This window comes from Dipodomys spectabilis, unplaced genomic scaffold (assembly GCF_019054845.1).
Source record: "Dipodomys spectabilis isolate Male_0828 unplaced genomic scaffold, ASM1905484v1 ptg000089l, whole genome shotgun sequence".
NCBI lineage: Eukaryota > Metazoa > Chordata > Mammalia > Rodentia > Heteromyidae > Dipodomys > Dipodomys spectabilis.
The window spans coordinates 21,814,288-21,839,093 of NW_024870766.1; the positions used below are offsets into that span (position 1 = coordinate 21,814,288).

Below are 24,806 nucleotides of genomic sequence, written 5' to 3' on the forward strand. Positions count from 1 at the left end.
ATAGAAGGGAATTGGAATCACAGAAACAGCTGAACAAAGGATGAACTAATATAACATTGATACTCACTAGACACTATGTTGGAAATGAACTTTGAGGGGCAGGTGAGGAGTAGTAAGTGGGAGAAAATGAGGGAGGGGTTAACAGGGCTGAAAAAGAAATGTACACCTTACCTTACTTATGTAACTGTAACCCCCATGTTCATTACCTTTACAATAGAAAAAATAAAAAGAACTGATGCTAGTAAAACATCTGCTTCTCAAACTGTTGATGCTGACTACTTTTGTAAGTAACAGAATCAGTATAGATTACAGTATTTTTAATTTAAATTTCATGTAGAATATAAAACATGAGTTTATATAATACAACAATTTTACATAGGTATGGATTTAGATAAAGACTTGGAAAAAATTATGTATGCAAAGTAAGCAGGTACAGAGAGACAAAGAACGCATGTTTTTCCCTTTTATGTGGAAGCTAGATTTAGCTTACAAACTCATACGTAAATGTGTTGGGTGATATGCAAGTATATACAAATGTATTAACTGAAGTATAGTAGATTCAAGGGAGATCTCAAACACTGCAATGCTTTTTTTTCTTATTTATTTTCCAGTTTTGGGGCTTGAACTCTGGAACAGGTGCTGTCCCTGGGCTCCTTTTGCTCAAGCCAAGCACTCTACCACTTAAACCATGGTGCCATTTTTGGATTTTTCTGTGATAAGTATCACACGGACTTTCCTGTCAGGCTTGCTTCAAACCAAGGTCCTCAGATCTAAGCCTTCCGAGTAGCTAGGATTATAGGCTGAGCTACCAGTGCCCAGCTCAAATATTGTAATTCTTTAGAGCCTAAATCAAAGTTCAGCAAAATAAAACACCTGAAAGTGGGTACTCAAACAGGATGGGGTGGGATCAAGGGGAAAGAGGTAGAAGAGGAGAGGAGGGAAATGCTAAGAAGAATCCAATGTACATCCTACAAAAGTAAAACCTGAGGTAAGAAATAGGGAGCAATCAGTGAGAAGATCTAAAGGGGTGACATTGATCAAAATATATTGTATTCAAAAACTGCTTCAAGTGACAATTCCTATATACGACTACCTAAAGATAATAAATAGATAGCAGACATAGATTTCAGTATAGTAGCAGAGAGAAATATAGCACTATATATACTGCATCATGTTCTTCTAATCTGGTATAGTCAAACCCCTTTAGAGCCTACAGGTAGGGCAAATTTGCCTGAAAAGTCAAAGCTGTCTCCTGAATGTAACCAGCATTCAGGCTAAGACAGTATGAACAGGTTTGATCAGTGAATGATAGGTGTCTTCTAGACAAAAGAATGTGATTAGAGTATATACATGTTATGTGCTCATCCAGCATTCTATTCTAGGATTTATATTAATTTTGTATTAATCACTGGTATGTAAAGAGTAGGGTTAAATGAATAAAGGCCATCAAAAGGGGCTACAAATGGGGATCAATGGTAAAAGGGCCAGCCTATAAGCACAAGGCCTTGAGTTCAAAAATTCAATCCCTACTACCACAAAAAAATAGAAAATAAAATTCCCCCACAAAATGGCCATAGAAGGAATGTAGCGAAGGGTCAGATCCTGTCAGACCACATATACATACATTCATATATAATTATACTTAAACACATGTCCATGCATGTATAGGGATAGACAGTGTTTGCATAATAAACTTCAACTGGACAGCAATAGTATAGATAATCAATTTGACAAGGGAAGTAATGAGATCAAGTTAGATTGTCACCAGGAAGAACGATTACAACCAATGAAGAACAGACAGAAGGAAAAATACAAAAACAATGCAGAAGTAGAAGAGACAACACTTGACAATTACCAGGTTATAAGAGATGAAGAAGAAAACATGCTTTTGTTCATACATTCATGCACTTATTAAAACAAATCATTACCATATGCTAGATACTGTGCCGGTGGTACCACAATGAGCTAAGTGATGTGAGCTAAATGCTTATCAACTATCTGATTTGGGAAACTGAGTCAAGGCTGTTGCCATCCATTGGAATAATAAATGAGAAGTTTCATTATCCTCAACTTCATGGAATAGGAATACCTGGGGTTTACGTAGAAGCCAGGGCATGAAATACAAGAGAAAGATATAAGCAAAACTATAGAACTTGGAGATATCAGGAAAAAACAGACTTTAAAGAGGGGTTAGTCATCATTGCTCAAGGTGAAGTAATAGATAAGGCCTTGAGTCTAAGAAAGAACAAGGTCTAAGGACACCAAAATAAGAGAAAGGGAAGATAGCAAGCCCACTTACCTGACTAGCCATGGAAGAACCTATAAAGGGCAGCCTTATGGAAACTCAAAGAGGAAAATGTTTGAAGAAAATAACATTCAAAATGACCTATCACAGAAGAAAAGACAATTTTATGGAAGCACTGAAAATCTACAAGATACCAAAAACAAAGTGCTCATAAGTCAGAGTTCATTGATGACTTTCATGAAGGTCAGTAGTTAAGAGAAGCAAGATTACAGAAGAATGAAGAGTAGAGAGGAAACAAAGAACAGTGAGGCCAACCTTAGACAACCATTTATAAAAATTGTATTGATGAATGAAAGAATAAAATAATGAGTACAAAATCAAAAGAAGACAAGGTGTTTTAGTTATTTATTACATGATAGACTAGCATGTTCAAAACCTCAGAAAAGCAATACAGAAGAGCTGTATAAAGAATTAAGAAATCTAATACTGGAATAAGAGCCTTAAAATTGGGAATGGAGACTGTAAATATAGGTGGAATCGCAATGGCTAACAAAATAAAGAGACTCTCTCTCCCTCTTTAGAGAAACTAGTATGGAGGCTGAAGAGCCAAAAAGACATACAGATAAAGGTCAGAACTCTAGTTTCTGTATTTTTTTCTGGTTATACAATAATAAATTGGAACTTTTTGATTATCTAACTACAAAATGGCTCCAAAATTCCAAAGATCTGATTGATTTATATAGCAAATATTTTTTAAAGCCAAGGGCAGAGATTGATCAAGATAAGGAAAAGTCACCTGTAGTCTATAAGATAGCCAATGACTGGCTGTGTTCTAATACAAACATCTTTAAGAAATGACTGTTAATAAAAAAAAAAATGGAGGGAGAATCTATGGGTTAGTGTGTTTGAGGACAGGGAACTCTATGGCTCTCTTAAGATTTCTATCTATTCTCATCTATAATAGAGGATATGAGAAATATCTCCCTCCTCTTTGCATAACCACTAACTTGGTCCTTCCTAAGGAAAGAGGCCCTGCTGTTCTATGGAGACACAGATTAAACATTTTAGATGAAGTTATTGAGCTTTCCCTTTAATTCCATCCTTCCTGTTTCTGCTACTAGAGGGATAGATGTGTTTAGCCAGATTTGGTTCTCCTGGCTGAGTAGTCATGATAATTTTACATGATTGTTAAAAATCAGAAGAACCAAGGTTGTAACTTGTGGTATAATGCTTACCTAGCTTGTGTGAAGCCTGACTTCAATGCTTAGCACTGATACAAAGAAACAAAAATTTTTCCAAGTCTTTCCATTTCCTAACAAATGGGGTAATGTCATTCTTTCTGATAGAGGCAGAGAATTCCATTGTGTATATATACCACATTTTCTTGTTCCATTCATCTCCTGAGCGGCATCTGGGTTGGTTCCATATCACGGCTATGGTAAATAATGCTGCAATAAACATAATTGTGCTGGTAGCTTCAGTATGGTCTTGTTTGTGATCATTCTGGTAAATGCCCCAAACTGGGATTGGGGAGCTCTATGTGGAGTCTTTTGAGGATCCTCCATACTACTTTGAAAAGTGGTTGAACAAGTTTACATTCCCACCAACAATGCACAGTAAGGTTTCCTTCTGTCCACATCCCCTCCAGCATCTTTTGTTATTAGAGTTCTTGATTATAGCCATTCTAACTGGGGTGGGGTGGTATCTTAATGTTGTTTTGATTTGTATTTCTTTTATGGCTAGAGAGGTTGAGCATTTCTTCATGTGTCCATTGGCCACCCTTCTTTCCTCTTCAGAGACGGTCAGATAAAATGATGTTAGGCAAAATGAACCCCAAGATAAGGACACAAGTGGTTTCTTCTTTTTTGCTATTTTTTCTAATGTATTTATAAAAATCCTCAAAGAAACAACTGCCTAATAAACAAGTGGGCTAAAGACTTAAAGAGAAAGTTCTCTGAAAAGGAAAGAAGGATGGCCAATAGACACATGAAGAAATGCTCAACCTCCTTAGCCAGAGAAGAAATCCAAATCAAAACAACATTGAGATACCACCTCACCCCAGTTAGAATGGCAAAAATCAAGAACTCTAATAACAACAGATGTTGGAGGGGATGTGGACAGAAGGGAACCTTACTGCATTGTTGGTGGGAGTGTAAACTTTTTAAACCACTTTGGAAAGTAGTATGGAGATTCCTCAAAGGACTCCACATAGAGCTCCCCTATGACCCAACAATCCCACTTTTGGGCATTTACCCAAATGATCACAAACAAGACCATACTAAAGCTACCAGCACAACTATGTTTCTTGCAGCATTATTTACCATACCTAAGACAGGGAGCCAACCCAGATGCCCCTCAGAGATGAATGGATCAAGAAAATGTGGTATGTATACACAATGGAACTCTATGCCTCCATCAGAAAGAATGACATTGCCCCATTTGTTAGGAAATGGAAAGACTTGGAAAAAATTATATTAAGTGAAGTAAGCCAGGCGCAAAGAAACAGGTCCCATGGTTTCCCTTATTTGCAATAACTAGTTTATGTATGAGACAATCAGAAATGGTCAGATAAATTGATGCTAGGCAAAATGAACCCCAAGATAAGGACTCAAATGGTTTTTCTTTCTTGCTATTGTTTCTAACGTATTTATAAGATGATTTTTTTTGTTGCTTTGTATGTCCCTCCCCCGTGTATAACCCCTGTTTTCACTGTATTTGATGTTGGTATAATTTGTAGAGGGGAAGGGAAAAAACAAATTGTTTAAATAGGGATACAGGTGGACCCATTGCAACAATGAAATGTACAAGATGCTATGTTGAAAAACAAACTTTACAACATCAGTGGGAGGGTAGGGAGGAGGTAGACAGGGATGGGAAGGGGAAACAAAAGAGGAGGCAATGATGCTTGCTAAGAAATGTACTCATTACCTTGCTCATGTAATTGTAACCCCTCTGTATAGTATTTTCACAATAAAAAACTTATTAAAAATGAAAATTAATTCTTTTTTTTGGGGGGGGGGGGTCCGGTTGTGGGGCCTGAACTCTGGGCCTGGGCGCTGTCCCTCGGCTCTTCAGCTCAAGGCTAGCACTCTACCATTGAGCCACAGTGCCACTTTCCGGCTTTTTTCTTTTTTGCTTATATGGTGCTGAGGAATCGAACCCAGGGCCTCAGGCTTGCAAGGCAAGCGCTCTACCACTGAGCCACCTTCCCAGCCCCTGAAAATAAATTCTTAGTGATAAAAAAGATACAAAATTTAAATAATAAGTAAAAAAAATTAAAAAAGAGTCCTAATCATCTTTAACTCCTCTCTGCTACAGTTTACCCACCTATGACAATAGGATTGTGTGAAGTTGAGCTTCATTAGAGAAGAAAGTCCAGTTAACCCTCTAAACCCAATCCATATAGTGCAATGGGCCTCATATGATAAAACCAGATGTTGACAGCCATCAATCATTTGTCAGCTACCACGCAGCATTTTATTCCCTTGCTACCTTTCATACCTTTTTGTAAAAAACTCTGCAGTCTAAAATTCTATAAAACGGGAAGAATAAGAAAAGAAATCAAATATCAAAACCTCATCTTAGAGTTCTCATTCTAACACGCTTAAACAGCAAAGTAAAATCTGAAGAAAATTTTCCTACCAGTTCTTTACAGTTTCTTTTTCTTTTTCTCAGTTGTGACCGTCTCGACTCTCCATCCTTCCAATGTAATATGTTCATGTCTATGAAGATCCTGTTTATATGTCACCTTCTCAAGGAAGTTTTTCTTGATCTATCCAGTTACATTTCAATACCACTGCCACATAGGTTCTCTAATGTCTTATTTATATCTTTATTAAATATTTGGTCATAATCAGGCATTTCTTTCCTCCCTACTAAATCAGATAATCTCTCCATTCATCTTGCCAACTCTAGCCCTGAGCATTTTGCCAGAGCTGGTCCCCATTACAACTCAAACTCCACCTTTCTTTCTCCAGAAATCTCATAGCACTTTACAGGGCAGCAATAGGTCCAAGAGTCCTCTAACTGCACTCCTCCAATTTTGTTTGAAAGAGAGAAAAAAGAAAGGAAACAAACAAAAAAACCCTCTTCTCATGGATTATCTGAACTAATCTACCCTAATCTTGTATCAAAAGAACCCAAGAAGCAACTTGACTCTACAGCCAACCACTGCTCCTTTTAGCCTATAGCTAAAAAAACTCTAGCCGGGCGCTGGTGGCTCACGCCTGTAATCCTAGCTACTCAGGAGGCTGAGATCAGAGGATCGCGGTTCAAAGCCAGCCCGGGCAGGAAATACCATGAGACTCCTATCTCCAATAAAACCACCAGAAAACCGGAAGTGGCGCTGTAGCTCAAGTGGTAGAGCGCTCGCCTTGAGCTGAAGAGCTGAGGGACAGCGCCCAGGCCCAGAGTTCAAGCCCCACGACCGACAAAGAATAAAAAAATAATAAAAAAAAAAAAACTCTAAGCATCAAGCAAAAAAAAAAAGATCCACAGACCTGTGAAAATGAATCATGAAGCAGTAGATGGGACAGATGCCCAAAAAAGAAAATAGAGGTGAAGTTATCCCCCTTCATTTCATTTCAGAAAGAATATTTTAAACATATTGTTTCATATGGATTAAAGTATGTTCATATAAAAATTATACTTAATAAATATAGAATTTCTCACATTATTAGTAATGATGAAGTGCCTTGTAAAGTCCATTACAGCATTAAAAATCACTTCTAAATATTTCCATTTTATTCTAGAAGAAATAAGGTTATAGAAAAATTGGGGGAGTTCTCTAAGACCTCATTTTCAACAAATACTAAAGAAATGTCTATTGTATTCACCACACTAAAGTTGAAGCAGTCCTATACTACTAGAACTTTTTCTTTGAATGAGACACATAATAATTAAATTAAGTATATACTTTTTTAATATTATATCAAATATCAAATGGTGCTATTGAGAAAGTAACAGGACAAAAGTGTATAGTTTTGAATAGAAGAGCCAAAGAAAGATTCATTGACAAGATGACATTTGAGCAAAAGATCTAAAAGGAGAGAAAGAATGCCAACCATTTTGGTAACAAAAATCGTGGGGATTCTGCTGCTTATGCTCCTTTCAATACAGTGATTTCCGTATAAAAGAGAAATCTGCTGATATTCAAGAAAGTAGCAAGGGAAGTATACCCAGAATTGCTTCAGACACATTAGGAAAGTAGTTCAGAAAATCCTAAACAGGACCCACAGCACCATCCCAGGCCCAAATGAGTCCCTTATCACACATTTAGATACTCCCCAATAGATGCCAAGTGGTAATTTTCATGACAGGACTAGCAGTTCCACTCCAAATAGTAAAATGTTAAAGTTGTAACTAGAGAATGTTTGATCTTTTTATTGTTGTTTTTAAAGGCAAATGTCCTATGTGGTTCATTATAGTTTCTATCTTCCAGTAATTTCATTCTAGAGTTATTTGTCTATCACAAACAGAAAGTGATCTGTAATAAGAAAAACTGACTAATAGGAAAAAAGGAAAAAATAGGTGGTCCCATACCTAGGCCTCTGCCTTCATGCATGGCATAATTTATCCTTTCCACTGAACTACATCTCAATTTACTATCAAACTGTCCCCTACCAATTAGAAGTAACAATTGGTTCAGAAAGACGGGGTAAAGAAGTAAGTATGGCTTACTACATACTTGGTATGATTAATCAGAAAGTATTCATCTAGACCAGTACATTTTAGCTAAATAAATGACATCTATATGAATAATTCATCCTAATATCTAATGTCCTTAATATCATTCTCTTTTTATACTCATATCTAGTTTTATTCACTCAACAAGCATGAAAAGAATACCTATATAACTAACATATTTCACTTTATTTTCTATTTAAAAATGGAGTGTGTCTGGATGTGTACATACACACATGTAAATATATATATATATCAATTATATACATAAGTCCTATATGAGCTCCATTTGGGAATATTTCCAAACATGTCAACTATTTAAACTCTTATGTGAATATATGGGTATCTGTGTTTTAAGTGAAAGAAACAGGCAGAAGGAGAAAGGGAATAGGATAAGAATTAGGTAAGGATCAAAAAACAAAAATAAAAATAAAAACAGCCCCAGAGGTTACATCTACAATCCTAGAAACTCAGAAGGTTAGATATATAAATCACAATTCAAAGCCAATTCACAAAAAGAAAGAAAGAAGGGGAAAAAAAGACTCTGAGAGATACTTGCCTCCAATTAACCAGCTAAAAGCCAGATAAGTAGTCCTGGGTCAAGTGGTAGTGTGAAAAATAGCTGAGGGAGAGCATGAGGCCATGAATTCAAACACCAGTTCACACACATACACACACACACACACACACACACACACACAAAATCACAAAATCACAAAAGGCTCAGGAGAAATGTAAACACTTAAATGGAAAGAATACTATGAGCCTTCACTTCCTTCTATTTGCTGTGCAATCATAGTGCTCATTAATCATTTTGCCCAAATCCAGTATGGCCTCTGTGTTGGTTACAGGTGGTATAGACTCAAAGCAACTGCTCAAAATATCTGTACCATAAACATTTCTCTGACAAGTAATTATGTTTTACCCTGCAAAAAAAATTAGTGAAGAACTGTAACTTGTTTTTTAAAAGACAGAAAAGAAAGGAAGAACCAAGATAACACCTCCAGTTACTGTCTCACCAGATATCATATTTAAAATTGATTTTGCTGTTTATATCACATAGTGCTTACTCAAAAATAGCAGACAAATCTGTATGTTGTCCTGCAAAAGGAGAAGAAAATACTATTATTTGTATTTCTTGTTCAAACACTAAGGATAAAAGAACTGTTTTCAGAAATGATGAGGTTCCTGCAGATAACATTTACCCACAGGATTTGAGGCTTTCATGTGACATAAAGTGCAGAGTACTTTGAGGGTGGTTACAGATGCAATGGCACAGAAAAGGCTTTTAAGTTTGGCTCATTTCCTCTGACCACCATGCCTCCATTCTAAATTATAACCTCTCAAAACTACAGATCCTTTAAAACCAGCTTTTAAACTAGCTTTCCATGGTATCATCACAAAATAAGAACAGTTTGTTACTTGAAAATAAAAGCACACAATCATTGGAGTCAATAACTGTTCTCATTATTGCAAACCAATAAACAAGGTTCAACAAAAATTGCTTTATCCTAATAGCTCTTGCTTATCAAGCTTCCAAGAAATAAATCCAAAAGAAACCAAAGAAAAACCTGTCCTAACAATGTAAATAGATGCTTTTTCACAAACTATCATTAATATCAGAAATAGCTGGCACATATTGTACTGCTATTATTATATTTCAGAAAAGAATCTTAAATAATAAATACAAAATCTGCCATTCACAGTAAGAACAAGAATTTTTTTAACTAAAATACTGAAGAATTCCACGTTTAACTTAGGAATTTCTTTTACAACATATGTCATACAAGTGCCAACTGATCATCCGAACCAGTGTGAATCACTGCAGAATTTTATATCTTAAGGAAAATAACAGCACTCAGAAGCATAGAAGTATCTGTACCCTTTCCACCTTGATTGACAATGAATAATTTAGCTGGCATGGCCAGCAAAGTCAAGACAAGATATTCAACTTATTGATTGGGGTAAGGTGGCAAGGTCAAGAAGGTAACTCACCTAGGTGTGAGATTTGTTACATACAGGAGAATGAACAAACAAACAAACAAAACAGAGTAATGACATGATGGGAACCAGGCCTTCCAACACTGGAGAAGTAAACTACAAGTATAAAAGGGTGGAATAAGAATTAACCATGTTGTTTGGAATTGGAATTAAAAGTTAGTGGGAACATTTTGGGGAGTTAATATATAAAGACAATGTTTTACAGGTAATGTAGATACAAGTTTAGATTTCCTAGGTTTTGTTCATCAAAAAGAACCAAAATAAAGACATAATAAAGACATCATTAGAAATGAGCATGATTTAAAACAAAGCTCGGTTTCTAAACTTCATTCTCCATGAAGCTCCATGACTATAGTAAGAAAAAAATAAGACTGAACACCCTTTTAATCTAATAAACCAAGAATACAACACCATTTTTCATTAACCCAGCCCAAAATATGTAATCTCAAATGTATTTCTGAGTAAACATCAGGTAAATTCAAATAGAAAAACAAAATATGACCATAATTTCATGAATACCAAAGTCATGAAACATGAGTCCAGACTGAGAAAAAGCCTAAAATTGGAGAAGACCAAAGAGGCAAAACAACTAAAGGCAAGGTTTGAAGCCTGAACATATCAAGAATATCCTTGGCATAATTGGTTAATTATCTGCAAAACCTGAAAAACAGATGTCATCTTGTATCAATATTATATTCCCTTTTTGTTAGTGAAAAATGCAGCAGTGATACTCACTGGACACTATGTTGAAAATTAACTATACAAATTGTTGGCAGGGATAGGAGGGAAAAAGAGAGAGAGCGAGGGAAGGAGTGACATTGTCCAAAAAGAAATGTAATCTTTACCTGACTTATGTAACTAATAAATCCTCTATATATCACTTTTATTATAAAAATTCAAAGTTAAAAATAAATAAGCACCAAAAACAAGACTGGAGGAATAGTTTTGTGTTGAACGAGGCCTTAACAAGTATGCTACCAAAAAAAAAGGAAAAAGAAAAAAAGAGGAAAAATACATGCTCTTGTAAATTCTAAATAATATTTTTATACAACATTATCATACAAAATGTTGAAAATGTGCAGTTGATTTTTTTTATTTACTTCTTTTTTTATTGTGAAAATACTGTGCAGAGGGGTTACAATTACATGGACAACATAATGAGTACATTTCTTATCAAGCATTGTAGCCTCCTCCTTTGTTTCCCCTTCCTATCCCTTCCCTTAATTATGGGAGAAAAAATTTATGCAAAGTTGGTATGCTTATCAGGGACTTTTGTATTGTAGTTTGCATTGTAGGCTTCCTCCCCTGCTCAATTCCATCTTCCCCTCTTCATTTCCCCAAAGGTAATCTCCACTATATATCATGTAGCTCAAACTCAGAATCTGCTTCCCAGAAACAGCCCTCCATTACGACTTGACAAAACATAGCTTGATATAGACATATTTAATAAATTTGCCTTGTGAGCCACTAACTTTATTTTTGACTCATAAGACAGTTAAATTTTTTTCTAGGTGCATTCTATCTGCAATTCTTGTCCATTTACCTTTACATGCTGTGTGACAGAGGAATTATACTTTTCCCTTTCATGTTAGCCAAACATAAAAGATAATCATTGTTTAAACAACAAATTCCCTCTTTTGGTCCATTAGCTCCTGTTGCTTATTCCTATAGTGAAATTGAAATATAACAAAATGATTTCCATGGCAATAGATAATAATCATAAATGTGAATTTCTGACTTAGCAACAAAACAAATTGAGAGATTATCGGACTGCAGTGGGGCTAAATTTGAGTTCTATGTATGTAATTTTTTGCATCACACTTTAAAACAAAGGCAGCACAAACACAAATACATATAACAGACAACTGTGCAAAGTAAAACTCCAATTAGGATAAATATTTAAAGATCTCAATAGTCAACTTGTAATATTACTAACTTGTAATATTACTTGCAATATTATAGCCATGTGATATTCAAAAGAGTATCTTTTGTAAACTTGAAAATTTTTACAATATTTATTATATTTTATTTACAAGTCTATTGTCTACTATAAGTTATAGACAATAGACTATAAGTTATAGTCATTAATATATTCTTTTTTCATTTATAGTAATATTATGGCTTTTATAAACAATAAAGAAATGAAGGATTTTCAATGTACTACAGAATCTCTATGTGCTCACTTCAGCAGCACATATACTAGTAGCATGGCCTCTGCGCAAGGATGACATGCAAATTCATAAAGTGTTCCGTATTTTTTCTTTTTTCCTATGGCTTATCCCCTGTTGTCACTGTATTTGATTTTGGTGCCCTGGGTATTATATGTATGTGTGTGTGTGTGTATATATATACATATATATATATATATATATATATATATATATATATGTATATGTATGTATTAGGGAAGGGAAGGGGAACAACAAAATGGTGAGACAAAGGACAATGTTCCACAATAAATGTATTCATTAACTTACTTATGTAACTGTAATCCCTCAGTACATCACCTTTACAACAAAATAAAATAAAAAATTTTAAAAAAGAACCAACACTGAGATGCCATCTTACTCTAATCAGTATGGTCATCATCAACAATATGAATAACAACAAATGTTGGCAAGCCCTAACACATTACTGCAGAGAATATAACTGAGTGCCACTACTATGGATGGTGGTATTGAGACTCCGCAAAAACAAATGAAAATTAACTACAGCAAAGGAAACAATTACAGAGCAAAGAAGCAGCCTACACAATGGAAGAAAATAACTGCCAGCTATTCATCTGGCACATTACTATCCAAAATATACAAATCACTCAAAAATTAAACATCAAAAGAGTAAGTTATCTACTAAATAAATGAATAATGGATAAAAATGTGATATATATTCAATGAGATTTATTCAGCTATAAATAAGATATTTTGTCATTTGCAGGAAAATGGATGGATTCAATGATAATGATGTTTAAGTGAAATAACCCAAAGAAGACAAATACATTTTCTCTCATATGAACAATCTAGAGTTTTTTTAAAATACATGAGAGTAGAAGGGTGAATATGTGTGAAGAAGAAGAGGACCAGAGAGGAGATATTCCTACAGGGAGTATAACAGAAGGTAATGGGGAGAGGAGGGATCTGATCAAAGTATATTATATACGTGTATAAGAAAGACATGAAACATATTATCTTGTCCAATATAATCTAATAAAAAGGACAAAAAATTACATTTCAGGAAAGAATATAAGGCGGTTACAATATTCCTAATAGATTATGCAAATGTAGTACAACTTTTTGGAATTTTTATAGGCAGAATTCTTTTACTCTGCAATTTATAATTTGTGTCTCTCTCCTAAGTGATTAAACCAAACTATTCTCATCTCTGTTGTTCAAACCACACAACAACCTACAGTAATTTTTCTGACACATTCTGAAGGTATCAATTTAAGCTAGTCCCTCACCCTAATAAAGTTTTATTCAAAAATTTTCTTTGTTTTTTTAATCGGTCGTGGGTCTTGAACTCTGGGCCTGGGCGCTGTCCCTCAGCTCTTCAGCTCAAGGCTAGCACTCTACCACTTGAGCCACAGCACCACTTCCATTTTTCTTATGGTTAATTGGAGGTAAGAGTCCCATGGACTTTCCTGCCTGGGCTGGCTTTGAACCGCGATCCTCAGATCTCAGCCTCCTGAGTAGCTAGGATTACAGGCGTGAGCCACTAGCACCAGCTTCAATAAATTTTCTTAAACTGTAATTCTAGTTACTGAATTTTTGATGTATCAGACTGTCTTAGAATAGAGATATTTAATAAACTGATTATTGATTTAAATATGATTTCAATAATAAATACTGCTATCATTTTGTTTCTTATGAAAAATGTATAAGGATTTTGAAAACATGGAAATATTGTTTTGAACGTAAGGAAATAAAAGTTATCTAAAATAGTTATACTTACCATTTCAGTATTCTAATTCTATAGCTCCTTCAATCTTTTATCTGTACATACACATTTTATTTTTCAAATAGTGTACACATTCTATACAGTAGGTCCCTCTTACAATGGATACCTGAAACTCCAAATAGCACTCAGCCTTATGCATTCTTTGTGTGTCAATTTGCATGCATACATGCCTATGATAAGGTTTAATTTGTAAATTGGGCACATTAAAAGATTATCAAAGACCATAGCTTATCAAAGACCATACCAACTTTGCATAAAAGTTTTTCCTCCCATAATTAAGGGAAGGGATGGTAAGGGGAAACAAAGGAGGAGGCAACAATGCTTGATAAGAAATGTACTCATTACCTTGCCCATGTAATTGTAACCCCTCTGTACGGTATTTTCACAACTAAAAAAAAAAGATGGTAAGTTTTATCTTTGCACTTAAAGGAAGCACTTTCACCTACTTTTTTGGCATAACTAAATTGCAAGTGTCATTAGTCTTGCATGTGGAGGCCATTATGAGTTAAATAAGAGTTTCTTAAACAAGCACTGTCATACTGGAACAGATGATCTCATAACCAAAATGGCTACTATGTGACTAAGGAACTAATAGCACATATAGGACAAAGGGATAATTCATATACTAAGTGAAACATAGCAAGAATGTTTGAAATTTTATCATGCTACTCAGAGTGGAATAAAATTCAACCCTTATGAACTGTTTATTCTTGGATTTTTGCACTTAATATTTTGGACTCTGGTTAATTACCTAGTCAACCACAGGTTACTGAAAGTATAGAAAGAAAAACTACAGAAATAGGGGAATTACTGAAACTTGCTTTTTCAATCCGACAACATAACAACAGCATTTCTAATATCCCTAGTGTTCAAAAACATGATTTTTGAGCGGCTGCAAAATTATTCCACCATTTAACTATACTTCAGTGGATTTGGACTTTTATACATTTACTGCCATAATAATGCAGAAATGAGGATCCTTTATCTTAGCTCTGGTCTCTGATTTATTTCTCAGTAAAGATTTCTAAAAGTTGAAAATACCATAGAAAGGCATGTAAAAATCTTCAAGGTTTTCAATATGCACCACCAAACAGTTCTCTCGAATAATATGGAAGGGCTCAGGTACTTAGTATTACAGGTAAGATGAATACAAAGGTATGCCTCATTAATTTCATACTACTTTACTTAAAAGAACAGTCAGTCACGATGGTAAATTTATTTCCCATATGTTTTCTTTTTAACCTACTCATAAGTTTTGTCATACTCCTACTCCAAAACTATTTTCTAATTATTACAATTTTGTGGCTGTCCCTTATAACATGAACGATATGCTAGATATTGAATACAGTATTGTAGGTTCTCATTTGCTTTTAAAGATCTTTCAAGGATTGTTTGGCATTTAAAAGGATTTCCTTTTCAAACAGGCCTAAGATGAATAAGTGCTACCTTACAAATGAAACATGGAATATGAAGACAAACATCTTGCATTGTGATTTTTTCATTCTAAATCGATAACGATTTCAAAATTAAGGATCAAAGTTTGACTGCAAGTAGTAACACAACCTTAATTCTTCCTTTTGTAAAATATTTTTACAAATTTTTTTCATTTTTTAAAAGGGAAAAAGCAAATTACATTCCAATTTCCCTCCTCTAAATGTCTCATAATTACAAAGTAGAAAAACAGCCAGTCACAAATGCCAAGAAATAATAATTTAATGTATGAAATTTCTAGATTAATTCAATATATTTCTTAAGACAATAGTTTTGGTTATAATACTTTCTTTGAAGTATTGCCTTTCATGATCAAACAAATAGTTTCAATGACATTAATAAAATGGGTAAGCATGAATGATGAAGCAAAGCAGAACCTTGAAACACAACTTTGTCGAAATAATTTACTTCATATGTGCTTGTTTGGAACCTAGGATTTACAAATACAACGGGAAGTAATTCTTTGTAGAGGCTGAATTCCCGCAAATGCAACTTCAGTGTTTGTCCATATATTGGGATAGATTTGTTTTTTCAGAGTTTTTATTTTTTGCTTTGTTTTGAAACTCCTGAGATACCATACTGTTGACCAGGATCTTGTATGTACTTATAAGGGTTACTGGCTATTGGCTTTCAGATGGGTAATTTTTTGCTTTGCATACCCAGTATATTTTAAAGAAGAAAAGAAAAGAAAAGAAAAACTTGAACATTTTCTCCTTTCATTTTTTATCAGTTAGGTAATCACATTAGGTTTGCAAATGAAAGTAGATCAAGACTGAGATTTTTAATATGCCACTTTCAAGAGGGAGTAGGGACAGTGTCTATAAAAATGAACCAGAAAATGTTATATATTTTTTTCTTTGCAAGGATCTCTTTGTAACGTATTTCCTGATCTGAGTATCCGTTACAGATAAGCTGAGTTGAATTGTTTGCAGCAATTCTGCCCTGTGTTGTGTGTTTTACACACATGTAATGGTTAGATTTTTTTCCAGTAGAAAGCAGTTTTACTACTAGCACATTAATGAGAAAGCACCAATAAGGTTTGTATTCCAAATCCAAGCACTGTGGTTGAGTAACATTGCCTCAATTTTTTATTGTCCTTTATAGATGCTGCATTTTCATATTCTTTATTTATAAAGGATCAATGCTGCTGTAAATACAGATTTGTTTTACTTCATTCAGTTGCAGTTACCTATTTTCTTTAGTGAAGGGATATATGACCTTTCTAATGGTGTCTTCAAAAATTTATAAAACGTAAGTACTGATTTGTTTCATCTTTAAGATGTGTGTAACTGTGAGACTATTTAATAATGTGGATGTAATTTGTCATCTAGTATTACACCCTTAGACATTGATTTTTGTGTTAAAAAATATAATAGGAAGGAGGGAAATTGCAGCTTTCATTACAGACTCTTGACTTCCTCTGGAGTTACAGTAAACTCCCATATTACTGCTGGGTAGTGAGTTTCCAGCATTTCTCTTGGGATTTAACTTGCTAAAGCTGTACACACATGAAAAAAAAAGAAAGAAAGTGGGAGGGGGGGAAGAAAGGAAGAAAGAAAGAAAAGAAAAAAGAAAGAGAAATTATTTTATGGGAGATGTAGGTGTAGACTTATTGCTCATGTCATTTCTTAAGCAGCTAATGCTCTTAATACTTAAAAGAAGGCTAGCATCGCTTGCACAAAAGTTGGGGATTCCCCCTCCCAAATAGTAATGAAACTACTTCTGTTGAGTAAACTTTTATGTCATCTTATAATAACAGCTGGAAAAAAAAAAAAACCTTTGTTTCCATTTATTTTTTAAAAAAAAAATGCTTTTCTAAAGTTGGGCACCAGTGACTCACGCCTGTAATCCTAGCTGCTCACAAGGCTGAGATCTGAGGATCATGGTTCAAAGCCAGTCCAAGCAGGAAAGTCCATGAGACTCTTACTCCAATAAACCACCAGAAAACTGGAAGTGGTGCTGTGGCTCAAGTGGTAGAGTGCTAGCCTTGAGCTTAAGAGCTCAGGGACAGCGCCCAGGCTCAGAGTTCAAGTCCCACGACTGACAAAAAAAAAAAAAAAGCTTTTCTATATGTACCCTTGATAACAGATTTTGAAGAAATCATGTAAGATAACAAAGCATTTGAATGGTACAGTAGATGTAAAAGAATTCAGTTTAAAAGAACATTTGTTTTTGCAGTAAATGTTTATTTGAAATCAAATGCTTTTAATATAAAGCCCAATAATGAAAAAAAGATTTCATAACCAGGCACCAGTGGCTCAAAGCCAGCCTGGGGGGGAAAAGTCTGTGAGACTCTGAGCTCCAATTAACACCAGAAAACCAAAAGTGGTGCTGTGACTCAAAGTAGTAGAGCTTTGAGTGAAAAAGCTCATGGACAACATTCAGACCCTGAGTTCAAGCCCCACAACTGACCCCAAAAAAGGATTTCATTTTATATCGAATATGTTTCTGTTCATTTATTGCATTTTGCTTTTGTTTTAAATTGAAGGCCTTCTTCAACCTAATATCAAATAACATATACGTTTTTCTTTTGATTATTAGATTATTATAATTATTATAATAATCTAATATTATATAATTATTATCTAATATTACAATTATATTATTTTAATAATCTAATATTATATAATTATTATAATAATCTAATATTATTAGATTATGATTATACATTTTTATGTGTGTAATAAATCTGAAATGCATATCACATATAGGACTAATAGGAAGAATATTCTAATCACTCAAGTTCAAATAATTTAAAAATTCTTTCAGATTTAATATAATATTAATAGCCCTTTTATGTCAAACATAATTTAAGATGTGTTTTTTAAAAAAATCTGGAATATAGCCATGTATTAGCACATACTATTTTTTGGCTGCTTACCAGAGTATAAAATCAATATTCTCCTTCACTCTGGCTTCTCATTTTCCTAGCACTGCTGAGGGAGGGGTGTGTGTGTGTGTGTGTGTGTGTGTGTGTGTGTGTGTGTGTGTGTGTGTGTGTGTGTGTGTGTGTGTGTGTGTGTGTTTGTGTGTGTGTGTGTGTGTGAGAGAGAGAGAGAGAGAGAGAGAGAGCCATCAGAATATCCTATGTTATAAAGAATAGTTCCAGTACAGTATAAATACAGTAGCTGCATGTATACATATATGTAAGTATGTATACATTGCATATATATATATATATATAATATTTAAAGTGGGACAGTTGAAGACAATTCAAACTTAAGATCTAGCCATCGCCTGTCAATAGCATACCTTGAGCTTTAATTAAATGTCAGTTTTCCCTCTGAGCCTTTTCTGGGTCTTGGTGTCTTACTCTCTGCTCTGAATAGAACCTCTCCTGTGTTCCTTCCAAGCCATTAGTGCATACCTGATCACAACACTTACTATCTTATCTTTCAGTTTCTGACTTATCAATGGGTTTCCCCATTAAAAAATGAGATTCTCAAAAGTAAGAACTAGGTCTCAGGCATCAATTTATTCCAATCACCTAAGCAAGAAAAAGAAGTCTATAAACATTTGTTAACTGATTGAATGAATTCAGACTATAAGTAAGGCTTCTCATCTCATTAGGTCTGCCAAGAAGTAATCATTGCAATATGAACAAGCCACTGAGTTTTTTAGGCTATAGTATCCAGTTCAGAAGTGACTAATGTATTAGCAAAATGATGTATTTGGTCTATTCAAGATAAAAATTCTTTGATGATAAGAGCTCTACTACTATAATTTCACACACCTTGCCACTGTACCTCCAACTTGTTGATATTCTTGTCCCTACAATTTTGACCCTTCTAGACTTCCTTACCATTACTAATGCAGCCAACTGTTCACTTAAAATATAAACCTATCTATTGATTTCTTAGAACAGTGTTCAGTCATCTGCATCTCTGGTCTTTTAATTTTTCTTTCCCATGAAAAATCTGCATTCAGGTACATTGCATGGTTACCAGGAAGATAACACTGTTTTGGAAGTTGAGCCATAGAGGCTGATTAGGGCTGTTCTACTTACTCATACAGTCATCCTCAGAACTATATGGCAGAAGATATGACTGCATATCTATTCTAAAATGTCTCCATCAAAAAATTCTCAACTTTCACCTTCAACTGTTTTCATTATGACTAATAAAATAGACAGAGTTTCCCACCAACATGAGTAAGCAAAAGAATGAAAGATTCTACTGATAAGCTCTACTCACAAACATTCTGATGAAAAAATATTTATTTGTAATATTTTCTACTCCCTACTCTAGTTTAGATTTTTTAACACCTTCATAAATCCTTAAAACAATTTCACCTTGGATTGACGTATCTGCTTTTTATTTTTTAAGATTTATTGACATATGGTCAGAGTGTTTATCTTGTTGGGAAACTTTAAATTTTTAGTATGTTTTAAATGTAAGTTAAATATATGCTTTAATGATTTTAAAAAGGAAGGCTGAACATAAAACACAATACCAGTTTGCTAATGAATATTTATACATAAACAGTAAGTATCTAACTTAACAAACATTTCTGATTGCCAACTTATAGTAAGCCTTCTATGGGAGCAAAAGCAATTGAAATCAATTTTCTTCCTCCAATCAGTGTACATTCTGTGTAAGATACAAAGACCTATGCTCAACTAATAATACAAGGCAAAATAAACTGTTTCCATAGAAAAATAAAATTTTAGTGGCATAGAATTATAGTATTAAAAATACAGATGAGTAGATTTGATTAAAACTGTGCCTCTAATATGCTTTCAGATTTTCTGTATGTCTCTGAGTAATTACTGAAAGAATCTGTTCCTTCCAAAAGGTACAGATCACAACTCCCTCAGCATTGCTGGACATACAGGCTCTTACTGTTAGTACACCACTGCTTACTGTTCATGAACTTCCACACAGAATGGTAAAGATGAATGAAAAAATGTTAAGCAACTCACAGTCATGTCCATAATTCACACAGAAGATCATAGCTTGGAGGGCTCCATACTAAGTCAAATGGAAAAATTAACTTGAATTAGCAGAAGAGTTAATCAAATGTTTACTCTTAAACCAATATAAGAGCCTCTAACATCCCATAATGTTTAATGATATATTAGTGAATAAAATTCAGGTTAAAGATCTTCTGAGAGACTTTCTCCTGTGTAGTATATCCAAGGTTTAAAAAGTGATAACAACAGAAATTGAGAGACAAAAGGTAAACAAATGTAGCAGTATTCAGTAAACACTTTGTTGACAATGAACTATACAACTTGTGGGCAGGGTAAACTGGAAGAGAGTGACAGAGGGGGTGACATTGTCCAAAAGAGCAATTGCTGTTGTTGCTTTATTTTGTGTACGGGAAAAAAATAGCCTGAAAAAAATTTTAACTTACAAATATCAAATATTTAAGAATATAATTATCTGACTTATGAAATAACAACCCCTTTGTACTATACCTTTACAATAACAATAAAAAATAAATGAAAATAAAAATATTGTGGGAAAAAATAAAACATAAAAAGTACAAAAGGATGATTAAATTCATCCAAACTAAGAGTAATAATAACAACAACAACCAGGTGCTAATAGTTCATGCTGTAATCAGGAGATCTGGAGGATTTTGTTTTGAAGCCAGCCAGGGCAAAAAAAAAAAAAAAAAGTCTGCACAACTCCATCTCTAATTAATTAGAAAAAATCCAGCTCAAGCAATGAAATTCCAGTCCTCAACAAGCAAGCCAAGTGAGCACAAAGCCTCTTAGTTCCAGCCCAATACTACCAGAGACTAGCAATAATAAACAGTAAAAATAAATTCAGAAACCTATCATCCTTCCTTAATTCACTTTGTATATGTCCTATGATACAAAGTAAGAATAAGCAAAAGCCTCCTGTTTTGAAACTCTTTCTATGAAACATCTCTCAGAATTCCTTGCCCTGATATCAATTTCCTTTATTCATAGCTACAGTTTACCTATATCATGAAATGGAGTCATTTCTTTTACTAAAACCTGAAAGTTCCAGAATGATGGATCTGGCCAGGCATCTGTATAAAATCAATTATGTTAGCTATCCTGCTAGCATGACCAATGCAGACTCTCAAAGGAAGTAACTCCAGCCCAGATGTAGCTTGATTTAAAGATTACGTATTGCCTTTGAATTTCAAGTACCTTTATCATTTTTATGGTGTATTACAATGCATTGTCCCCATTGCTGGTTTATTTGTACTAAATAAAATCTAGAACCAAAAAAAAAACAAACCTAAAAGCGTCTTTTTACGACAAAATCAAATTTAAACCATCAAGAAGGTTGGATAGGACATATCCAACTCATTTCCCATTACCTTCCCAATTGCAACCGCAATGTCCTTCTAGTCCCACAAACACATTAATTTATTTCTATCTACTTAAATCTGTTCTTTCTGTGGCCATCCTGAATGGCAAATCCTCTCCCTCTTATCCCAACATGTTCTAAAATAATCATTTCATCCAGAAAGTTCTCCCAGATCAACTAAATCTAAATTCCTTCCTGTAGACAATGTTCATGTTGTCATTATAAACCACCATAACAAATAAAATTTTTGCCTATTTACTTTTTACTTTTGTAATATAGAGTATATCAGAGTAAATAGTAAGTATCCAAAATACAAAAGTTGTTTAAGATAATACATACAACAATCTAGGCTATATATATACCTGAAGTAACACTGCCCAAAAGTTACGGAAAAACAACATATAGTTTGACAACTTAGGCCAAACTGTATCTCTTTCAAGTTTGTAAAGAGTCCTGAAGAAGGTTGTTAAAAAGTAGGAATGAAGCCGGGCGCTGGTGGCTCACACCTGTAATCCTAGCTACTCAGGAGGCTGAGATCTGAGGATCGCAGTTCAAAGCCAGCCCGGGCAGGAAAACCTATGAAACTATTATCTCCAATAAAGTTCCAGAAAAATCAGAAGTGGCACTGTGGCTCAAGTGGTAGAGCACTAGCCTTGAGCTGAAGAGCTGAGGAACAGTAACTCAGGCCCAGAGTTCAAACCCCATGACCAAAAAAACTTAAAAAAAATAGGAATGAAGATCCTTTGCTATTCAATAAGCGTAATAATAAATTAAAATTCTTTTACTCAAAAGGTACTTTAAATTGTGAATACAAAATTGCATTCTTAGTTAAATACAAATATTTGTGTAAAATCATGGCACTTTAAAATATTTTGAACAGTTTGTATTCTTTTAGCCTACATCTTACTGTAAAAACCATACTTAGAAAAAAACCTATACACATATACTAATTAATCAGTATCAGTGATAGCCTAACAAAAAGGTAGTTTTATCATGAAGACTCCATATGCTCACCATACTTAACACTGCCAGTAGCACAAAGTACTTTGTCTTTTCCATTAGAGAATGAATTGCCATGTAAATTTATCCAGGCCAATCTATCAGCTAAAAAGCTTGAGAGTACAAAATACAAAAAAGTAGCTACTTCTCCTCCCTCTTCTTTTCTTCCTCCCCCAGCTCCTTGTCCACCTTCTCCTCCTCCCTCTCTTCTTTGCCTCACTCCCCTCCTCCCCTTCCTCCGACCCCTCCTTCAAAGAATCAGGAATAGCATAATACAATTAAAAAGAGACAGGATCTGGATATGAAATATTAGAAGTATTCAGTGCAGAGAAATCATTGAGAGTCTTGTAGTAAAAAGGATTGCCCAATTGCCATTGCAATGACAATGAAAAACTTTATTTCCTAATGATCTCATCTAAAACACATTATGTTTGACAGAATATAAATGCATTCAAATATAATAAGCACATAAGGAATACTAATTATGACCACCTTCCTTCACAAATAACAAATGATGTTTGAACACAATTCTGAAGAATGTTAAATGATTTTTTTCGAACTCCTTTCCCACATAGAAATAAGCAACGAAAAACATCAGCAAATTTCCATTTGCTGCTACAAGTACTCAACTATTTTGGTGAATTAGAAAAAAAAAATATTAACTTCACCTCTCCTCCATTTGAAAACAAATTTAGTGAGGACATCACTTCATTTTCAAGGTCCTTATTTGCTAAATACAAAATGTATTCAAAATTTTCACATTTGACGAAAACAATAATATCAAACAACAGCCCACAATTCCCTAAAGAAATTATGTCAATTGGTATTTCTTAAATTAATTCAGTGACCTACAATAATGTGAGGTTTTGATACATAATGTCTGTCAGTAGACAATACAAAAATTTCAGTCATTTCTGATGTCTGACCTCCAAAAAAGCAACCAAGAAAATATATGCCAAAAAGGGTTCTTTATTTCCTATTTTATCTTGCTTCTGATCATAAAAATTATGCTAGATATAGATGGCCAGAAATAAAATTCTACAAAGTAAATACAACTACAATTTTTCAATTTCAAAGATCAGATTTTTAAAAAAATTTGTTATCTTGAAGTAACTGTACAAAGGAAGTGCCATATATAAAAGTTTATAAATACAATGTATCTTGATTGGAATAACCCCTGCCATCCACACTCTCACCAACCTTTGACCTACCCCTTCCCTTACTTTACATTGTGGTATATACAATGAAGTCAGTCATCTTTTTGAGTTAAAATCTTAGTAGTCTATAAAATTCCTTCTAACAACAATGTTTTCACTAAACTCACAAATTTCACCTATGTATATACAATTCATTTTCAGTTAGTTAATAGAAAATATTCTATGACATTGTTTTAGGAAGATACCAAAGGTATCAAGAAATAGAAACGCTCAAATTTTAAAGATATATCTTTTATCTCTAAACTCCCTTTTTCAACTTAGCAACTATATAAAGATCCCAACACAAAGACCATAAATATCCAGAAGAGAAAACACCAATAAATTATTTTAGAAAAGCTCACATAAATCATACTTGCAACAATACTCTAAAAATTGTGGTAAAAGTTTACTATCAACTATGTAATAAATTAAGAATTTTACATGATAATATATTTTATAAATTGCACAAAATGTTTATTGAAGTATATTATCAGATAACTAATATGTGAAAGGCCACAGCAATTCAGAGTATTACCTATTTGGAGTTTTATATGAACCTTTTGTCCATGGAAAATCATAGGTGAGGTGTAGGTAAACATAAATGGTAACATCTATATTTTCTCTTGAGTTTCTGTGTTATAACCATGACTATATGAACATTTCTCGTATTCCTAGCAGAATTCTCTTTTTCTTTTTGCTTATGTGGTACTGAGGAATCGAACCCAGGGCCTCATGCATGCAAGGCAAGTGCTCTACCACTGAGCCACCTTCCAGGCCCCTCCTAACAGAATTCTCTAAGTCTTCATGATTTAGGAGTTAAACTATCCTTAGCATTTAGCTAGACTCAAGGCTGCTTCTGTTTCTCTCGCCACTGTCAAGGTCAATAAACTACTGTTTTCAGGCCAGGTCCAGATTACATAAACTTTTATGAATAAAATTGTATTTGAA

At 34.1% G+C, this 24,806-nt stretch overlaps 1 protein-coding gene and 1 pseudogene across 1 annotated transcript in view; one reads left to right on the forward strand and one right to left on the reverse strand.

Annotated features, from left to right (window-relative positions):
• Immp2l (inner mitochondrial membrane peptidase subunit 2) overlaps positions 1 to 24,806 on the reverse strand; it is an 850,586-nt gene that overhangs the window by 695,906 nt on the left and 129,874 nt on the right. The gene's annotated exons all lie outside the window — the stretch shown is intronic.
• Positions 12,026 to 12,187, forward strand: LOC122111979 (annotated as a pseudogene).